We start from the raw sequence: 9,369 nt of genomic DNA, 5'->3' as shown, positions 1-9,369 counted from the left end.
TACAGCGGGTGGGGCAACCGTGGGGGGAAAACAAGCAATTTCATGGGTGGGCCAAGAGTTGCCGACTGGGTCTATGTTTGCATGTCTGAAGAAGAGCAACCTGGCTCCCTGCTCAATGGCAACCTGCCCCCCGGCTCAATGCAAGGTGCAGGGGAAGTCAGGGGGTCAGGATTTGGCTGGTTGGCTTCGCCGATTAGCAAGACACTTCCTCGTCGCCATTTTCACAAATTCGCTCATTTCCGACGCCACTTTGCTAATGATGATTGGTGGGTGTGCAAGTTTAGTGTTGGGCACACAGACCTATATAGGTCTGTGGTTGGGCACCTTATAATACCTCCATGCATCCAATGCCCGTCTTCCATATAGCTTTCTGGTCAACCTCTCTGCAGTCAGTAACGTGGCACGTAATTGTCTGAGTAAACTGGTTCCGAAAATAAGCTCCATGAAACTCTTTTTTGGAATCTGACAAATTCTTTCAATTTTGGCTGAATTCACTAGCCTAGCATTTCCCATTTAAATGACTGGGGGCGGGACTTATTCACTCTCTCCAGTTCTTATACTACCTCCATGGGGGAAGTAGTGCGTTTGGTGCCACCCACAGGTGATCCGAAACACTGTAGGCGGACACAGACAGACAGACAGGGTCATTGCAATAACTGGCCCAAGCCCCTTCGGAGGACTAGATAATAAAGACGAGATAGCGTTTATGGGCAACATGAAAAAATGACTGTCGCGTATAACATGACAAATCACAATTTCAAAGGGGTATTTCTAATACTTTCAAATAAGCATTGGGCAGAAATGTATTACATACATATTTACATATTGTGCTTGAGATATGACATACCATATGATATGATATGATAGGATTAACTTGTTATAACACTGATCTTTCTTTGTAGATTTTGTATCATTTACAATTGAATGTAACATGACAAATTACAATTTTAAAAGAACATATAGGTTTGGAAACATTCATGACTTTTGGGGAAACTGCATGCATAAAATATCACCGGTTGACTGAGGCTGAGAATCCAACCAATCACAGAACAACTTTTCTTCTTTTATGGTGCTTGGGATATACATGGGATTGTTGTATCACTGTCCTGGAGTGTCCATAGCCTTTGGAGTAGGCCTATATTTTTTTCTGCCATTATAGGCCTATGGTCATGAACCTACGAAAAGGCCAGCTTCCTCTGCTCAATGATTGACTATAGGCAAGAATGGGCATAAGGGACAACAGCAAAAACAACAACAACAACAACAGCAACAACAACAACAACCATGATGATGATGAGGAGAAGGAGGATAGGCCTAAGGATGAGGGTGATGATGAGGAGGAGGAGGAGGATGAACAACCCATTAGAAACGGCGTCTCTATAATACTGTATTCGGCCTATATTGGGCTAGTTACCATGTAATAGTCGACATATCAATAAACATAGAAATAATAAGACAGGTAGGCCTAGATGTTATGTAATTGCTAAAAATAACGCATCCGTCATTTTAAAAGCCCATGGCTGTCTTATCTTGTTAAGGACATATTTAACAGACAAAGAAACATCAATTTCCTAAATAATTTATGAGCAGTCTAACCTAGGCTGACAGGAATCGCCAGCTGCGTTCAAAATCAGTAAAGTCGGTAGCCAGACATAAGTCCGGATGGATATCTGCAAACGTCACGACTTCACCTCTGAATGCAGTTCATTTTCGCAAAACCTCTACCTTTACCACTCTGTAGAATGTAAAATGTGCGTGTATGTGTCGTGAGTGTTTCCCCTAAATACAGTGGCTGCCTGCTTGCAAGCGCAGGAAAACGTTGCGCATCTTGAATATGGCACCGTGTAGGATGAGGGCGGGTTTACGCAAGAGTCGTAGGAAATCCTGACCAACCGCGGAGACGCATTATGTGGGCGAGGGTTTAAAAAAAATATCAGATCTTCTTTTTACGTTTTTTCCTCACTCGGAGAGTGCGAGGAGATGGGCGTGACAATGGGCTGTCTGGACCACGATTAGTCTCCTCAAGGAGTAGCTTATCATCCGCACATTCGTGCAGCTGATGACAACTGAGAGGCGATGCGACCCGCTGGGTGTAGTGACCGTGCCATAAAACTTATCCTCATAAACGATGTCTCCACAGCGCAACGCCCAGGTTTGAGAGCGCACGGGGATTGACAGTCCAAGGGAATCTACGTCAAAAAAAGGGTCGTCCATCGCAAACATCAGCGGGTATTTATCTTTATCTTGACTACCTGTTTCAAGTGCAGCAGTGCCTGTGCGTTCTGGCTCGGGGGGCAGCTGCGGGGAACTGTTTGGAACCCCCCCGCTTTGCATTGCGTTATAAGCACGGCGTTTACCTGCCTCCTGAGTACCCTGTCGTGTCGGTGGTATCTTTCATCGAGTTGGCTATATCATCTGCACAGTGAAGTGGTGCGTTTGAAGACTGCTGTGCTGTAGAGTCAATATTGTTGATGTACTTATTTGGCTGTCGTGTTTTTTTACAGATCGTTTGGAAGATTTTGAGCAGAATAAAACCGCAGTGTCGTTTACGCATTTCAGGCAATTTACCAAGGTTGTGTTGCCATCTCTAATCCACCCTTAAAAGTGTTGATATCACCCCTGTGCCAATGAATTAGGTGGTTGCGATGTTGGAATCACCACATCATATTGGAATATTTCATTTGGCTATGTGTTCGGACTATTTGGTTGTTAATCTGCGTAAATATGTTGTTATAGGCTACTTTAGATCAACCCAAAGGCCGATCATACCTCCATTGACTGCGTCCCGTTTCTGCTCATAACCTCTCCGTCTAGGCTATATGGCCTGACAGAAGGAGACGCAATTCTCTGCAATCTGTTCGCCGAGAGTATCTGGCAATGAAACAGCCATGATGTGGCCAAGTGAGCGGATTACACGGTGGCGCTTCATAGAATAAGTCAGCGAGCGAGTTATTATAATGTCTCGTCTATTTTATTCAGTCCTCCGCTGGTAGCTTAACATTTTACGCATCTTGTTTTTGTGGAGATTACGGTAGGATTTCGTGTGGAAACAGTTTGGATGCAACATCATTTGCACATGCTCATGTTTGGAGGCGTCAACGCTCAACTGTAAAATGGCTATCTGGCATCTTACCGCCAGTACATGAGAAATAGTTTGGAGTTCTTGAAATGGATATTGTGATATTGCATTGTTTTTCCTATTCAAGTCTACAAGGTCAGCTGTTTAACAGTGCTATCCAAAAATGGACCACAAAATGAATGCTATATATGACTTTATACACCAGCTATTAATATTTGCCCAGCAGTTTATACCACCAAAGCACAAATATGAGCATCATTTCCACCTTGCAGACATGCCATGTCATTGGCAGCCTCTGGCAGCCAGGCACATGTAGGCTATACAGTAAGAGGATATGCACGTTACAAAACTTAACACGATCAAGTCGAGCCATATGGATGCATCATAATTTGATTGTGGTCCTCTTGCTCTCGTGCGTGCTGTGTCTCTGGCTGGCTGCATGTGTCGTGTGCATGTGCGTGTGCGTGTGCAAGGGCCTCGCTGCCTGCCTGCCATCCAGCTAGCCTGCTGCCGCGTCCTTAATAGCTTTAGCCAGCCCCTATGAAGCAGCTGGTTTTCTATTTCTGTTCCTGATGCAGCGTGGTTTGGTTCGGTTCGGTTCGGTTCCCCGTTTTCTCTTCACCCAACATTGTAGGCCTACTGCATGGTAAAAACAAAACAAAAAAAAACTGTGCTAATTCGAATACACACCAGTGTTCAGTTTCGCTGTTCAACACTTCAACAATTCAACAGTTCAACACATACTGTAAGTCAAGTCAGCTTTTATTGCCCGTTTCTTCATATGCACAGGTCATACAAAGAAATTGAAATTACGTTTTCTCTCTATAACATGACGGACATAGACATACACAGGACTGACATTTACAGACTGACACAGTAAAAGCTGTGAGTAACAACAGGGGTGTTAAATTCACCTCTCTAAGTGATGAATCAGCACTGATTTTTTTAAAATTATTATTACTGTGTGTACTGTGCTGTTCAAGAGACGCGGAATGAAATGCTTGTGTGTACAGAGCAGTGGGAAGAAAACATGAGGGTGGAAAAACAAATCACACACATGCACACACACATACACACACAGGCTAAATGCTTGGCAACAAGGCCTCGTCCTTTCCTCAGTCCTGCTCAGCAGTGTAACACATGACTGATGCTTACTCACTCACTCACCCTCACTCACCCGGCCCTGTGGTTGGATCATGAGGTGCACACCACACGGAGAGCCACACACGGAGAGAGAGAGAGAGAGAGAGAGAAAGAGAGAGAGAGAGAGAGAGAGAGAGAGAGAGAGAGAGAGAGAGAAACACAAACACAAACACACACGCGCACACACACACGCACACACACACACACACACACACACACACACACACACACACACACACACACACACAGATATGCAGGACACAATAAACAAACACACACACACACACACAAACATAGGAACACAGTGGCACACAAGCAAACACATCACAAAAACACAAGCACACACACATACAAGCTCACACCATGAAATGAGTCAGTGTGAGTAAAGTGTGATGTTTTTTACTCTGATTACGATGTCAGTATGACTAAGGCACCTATGCTGTCAGCTATGCAGAAACCCTATAAACAATTTAACCCTCCCAGAAAGCTCTACTTAAATTGCTGTTTGGTTCCTGTTACATTCTCTAAACATTGGTTTTCGGTTGCCACTTGATTGTAAAGGCAGGTTTTTGTTATCCATAGCTGTTGGTTACTTGAACAAATAATATAATATAATATAATATAATATAATATAATATAATATAATATAATATAATATAATATAATATAATATGTGCACTTTGTATCTGCTGCTAGTGATGTTGGCTATGATTATGTCCTCGTTTGAAAGTCACTTTGGTTATAAAGCGTCTGCCAAATGCAATGTAATGTAATATAATATAACATTAAAACCACGTTATACAAGTCAGTGTTAAAACCTTAGCTTTTGGCTACAGAACAAGCATTTTGTGCCTTCATTATCAATCAAGGTGGCCAGACCTCAGGGATACAAACTTGGGGACATTTCCCTGCATTGTTCTTGGGGACCAAGGACATTCTTATTTCTGTAGTCCAGATTATTAAAATAGATAGTGCTCAAGTTAAACGGGACAGAGATAGTTCACTTAGGTTGGTCAGTTGGTCCATCCCTTCCATCTGTCTCTCTCTCTGTCCTTCCATCAGAAACCAATTTGCGTTGTTGGTAGTTCTGCACACAACACACTGTAGGCTATATGTAGGTCTGTTGACCTTTGTTTTACCAAGGACAGACTACCAAAAAGCTTTCCCAACAGATTTGCTAGAATTGAGGGCTATCTCCAGATATTGGAGACACCTGGGGTGCATTTCTCGAAAGCATAGTTGTTAGCAGTTAGCAACTTGGGTATAGTTGTCAACAGGAAATTGCATTGAAAACAACAAACTAGCTGACGTAGTTAGCAACTGGTTTCGAGAAATGCACCCCTGGTCACCCTAGTGCTAAGCAGAGGAATATCTAACCATGGTGAATCTGAGGAAGACCCAGAGGTCGAAACGCTATCTCCTGCCAATGAGTGTGCGAATTTTTCACTAGTCCAACAGATCTCCCATGAGCAATTTTTTACACAGTTGTATCCAACAACACAGTCAAAATACAGTGTTAATTCAACACCTATAGAGTACTTAGGGACCAAATAAATTCTACAAGATGTTAAATGGACTCGCTTGAAGTGTTGAACGAAAACTGTGTTTTACTGTGTGTACCCAATCATTTACACCAGTACCATGCCAACGTTTCTTCTCTGAAATTATCGTCTCTTAGCCTCACGTGCCATCCTACGTACATCCGCCAAGAGACTTGGCTCCGTACTACGTCTGGGAACTGTTTTCTGTGAAGCGATGTTGAGTGGTAGGATTTGGCCGACCAACCCTCCCCAGAAAACAGCCAATAAGTGAAGACACAGGTTGGTGGGTTGCTGGGGGGAAAAGGGGGAGGGCGCTTATGATGATGCCGTAAAACGCCTGCGCCATGTTGTTGTTGAGTAACTGTCAGCGATTGGGTGATAGCTGTCCAATCATTTCAAACCAGAACTGAGTGCAAACTTCCCGCTTCCTGCAGTCGCGTCAGATCAAACAACCTCCAGACCATGAATACGAAATGAAATGGCACTGATAATATTATGGGATAGTCAAGACCAGGCTAATCGTCTCTATCTGTGACTTTATTTGCCTACCTGTGTCTCACTCTACTCTCATCTTCCAACATGTGGGCCATAAGTACACATTGCCTGCATTTAGCCTGCCCTGCATGCCATGCCTCGATTCACTTCACCCAAAAAAAACTGATTACTCGCCCTAAAGAAGCCTGTTTAACAACCCGTGTCATATTTTGGAGTGTAAGCGTCGTGTGATGTTGTGATTATTCTAATCCAGGGCTGGTGCGGTGCTTTCCTGACAGCTGGTATAGGCAAGGCAAGTCGGTGGTTTCTCCTCCATGCAGTGATTATGGTTGAGTCATCATCAGCCTCCACACAGTAAAAAAAAAATGCAGTTGAGTGTTGATTCAACATGTAGAGAGTTGATTTAACATCTTCAAGAGTGTACTTGGTCCCAGAGTTCAAGTGTTGTATTATTGCTGCATTTTTTTACTGTGGATACCAGCCAGGCATTTATAGGGCAAACCGAGTGTATTTATATACAGTGTGTAGCACAGTATACACACAGGCGCTTTTTTTAACGAATGAGCCCGTAAGAATAATGCTCCTAAAAATGGATTTACTGGATAAGGTATGGCGTGACAATAAAGAGACAATGTAATGGCAAAAAGGATAAAAGATATCAAACATTACACAAAGAGGGGGTAAAATCTGATTTAAAAACCATACGATAACTCAAAAAGGTGAAAATTGTATTCAATTGTCTTTCAAAATGCCTTTCAAAAACAGTTTGGATTTCAAAATGGCCACTTTGTCCCCACCATTAATGTTACGTAAGTACTGTATGTTGGTTAGAGGACAGGTCTGCTGAACGAGGATCTGCAGATTATCTCTAATCAAAGTGTTCTGTACTGTAACTGGTGTGTGCAACTGAAACTGGCAGGTGCCCTACTTACAACTCAACTCGACAAATGTCAAGTACCAATGCTAGAAACCAACTGGAAGCAATAACCAAACGTTATGCACATATTCCAGTAACACGTTGAGTTCTTTTCACACAGCTGATATTTCTTGACAATAGAATGGCCATGAAAACTAACTCGTTATCTGAGCTTGATACAGTTTACGCTAGTGTTGACACAGGTTTGTTGTTAACTTCTCATGGCAGTTAAATGTGTAAAATATCATTTTAATCACATGGTGTGCATTTACAATTTGTTTCATGGTTGAGAGAAAAGAAATCCAAAGTGCTCAAGGAGTACAGAAGAGAATCTCTTTTTATGAACTTGCGTTGTAGGCCTACTTCAGAGTCAGGGTTAGGTATGTACAGTGTAATATTATTTGTTGATACATGTAGATACACTAAAAGAAACAACATAAAATAAAGCATTACAGACATTTGTTGGTGGCTGTTATCAAAGATCCAGCTGCTGCTGCTGCTGCTTCAGCAGAACTTGATACTTGGAAACTGCCCCTTTTCTCAGCATTTACTCTGTTGGTGAGGGGAAGTTCAGGCCCTGCTGCTTATCAGAAGATCAGTGCAAGGCCTTTTCAAGTAGAGATAACCCACAACGGGTCAGTTGACTTGACTGCTTGCTTGCAGTTTCGTTTGCAATGACTCGAAACAAGGTCTTCAGACAAGGTCTTCTGCAGATCGAATCGGCTCAAACCAAGAGCATGGGAGGAGGACCTCTAGATTCTTCTGTGTGATAGCAGTGCTGCCATTTCTTAACTTTTCAATATGTACTGTTGCTGCATGGTGCATGCGATGCTCACCCCACGCACACAGAGATGACAAGTAGCCTAGGTACAAGCAGGGGTCTAAATTAACACAAGCCAACCAATGCTGGTGAAAATTCAATCTCGCTGGTAGAAAAGAAAGCTTACTACATTTTTTATGGCAAGTGTGTGTTTGGCTAGTGTGATTAACATATACTTGCCAAATTTGGCTGATGAAAAAAGTGAATTTTTAGCCCTGAGTACAAGCTCAGTGGGCTAAGGTGCTGTGGGGACCCGGGTTCGATTCCCAACCTGAGGTAATTTCCAGATTTTCCTACGTACTTTGGAAGTCAGAGGCGTCCCTTTAGAAAGATGAAAAAAGTATTCTTGTGGGTGCTCTTTGGTTCAAGGTTTAATGTCCAAAAGTTATTTGAAAAGAAAAAAACTTGAATTCACCAAGGCACTCCAAAAAGTATAGTTAAAAATGTCTTTATTATTATGACATATCCATTAAGGACTTTAAAATTGGCCACGCGTAGCGGCAGTTGGGCCTTCTTCAGGGCATAGCACTCTCTCATTGTTCAAATAAAGCCAGAAAAAGCCCCAAAAAAGAGATGACACGTACAGGACTGGCAGGATACAACGCCCTCCCAAACAGTTTTGCCGATAAAGGTCTCCTCTGCTCTTTTTTCGCAGCAAAACAGTCACTGGAGCGAGATCCTCTGACTAAGCTAAACGCCACTACCTCAGGTGACTCCTATTCCCAACAGGGACCAGACCTGTGGTAATGTTTGCATATCATTTAGTAGTTCAACATGGTGGGGAGGTGAAGTGAAATGCGTTTCCACTTTCTTACTCAATATAAAATTGCACAACAGGTGGTCAATTAGTGTCTGTCTGCATGCAAAGACAAACAACCTCAACAACCTCCATACAACACAACAGTGGGGGTGGCTTCAGAGGTGCACTGTGTAATATTTTTAGTAGTATATTTCCAGAATTCATGCTGCCCTTTCCCAAATGTTTCCTTTGTCATTAATACTTACCACCACCATAAAATTATAGGCCTAAGTATTTATTATGACTGGGGAAACTTGGCCATTTTAGCTGCAAAACATACTGTACCTTTGTCATACTAGAATTTTTCTCATGCTGATTTATCTCTCATTCTTTCTTTGTCGTTTATTTATTCCCTCTTATCGCGTCCTCTTGGGCTTCTCTCACCTCCTGTTTAAACACCTCTCTAATCAGGTGACTGGCTATAATGTAAACACTTAAAACTAGGCCATCAGCGATAACACCCTCAGCATACTTGACAGCCTCCACAACTGTACCGTGGTAGCACACTGTAGCTCGCTCACAATATATCAACAGTGATATCAGAATTGAATAGATGTGCTCTACGTACGTAGGTGT

The 9,369-nt window shown here is 42.6% G+C and overlaps 1 protein-coding gene across 1 annotated transcript in view; it reads left to right on the top strand.

The window, feature by feature from the left end:
• The first annotated feature begins 1,979 nt into the window (after window positions 1-1,979).
• The window catches only part of peli3 (pellino E3 ubiquitin protein ligase family member 3), a 63,962-nt gene continuing 56,572 nt past the window's right edge, over window positions 1,980-9,369 (top strand). Inside the window, exon 1 of the mRNA XM_063186373.1 lies at window positions 1,980-2,229. The gene's annotated coding sequence lies outside the window, so the exon portion shown is untranslated. The remainder of the gene's footprint in view (window positions 2,230-9,369) is intronic.

This window comes from Engraulis encrasicolus, chromosome 21, assembly GCF_034702125.1.
Source record: "Engraulis encrasicolus isolate BLACKSEA-1 chromosome 21, IST_EnEncr_1.0, whole genome shotgun sequence".
Taxonomy (NCBI): Eukaryota; Metazoa; Chordata; class Actinopteri; order Clupeiformes; family Engraulidae; genus Engraulis; species Engraulis encrasicolus.
This window is presented reverse-complemented; position numbering and strand designations above follow the sequence as displayed.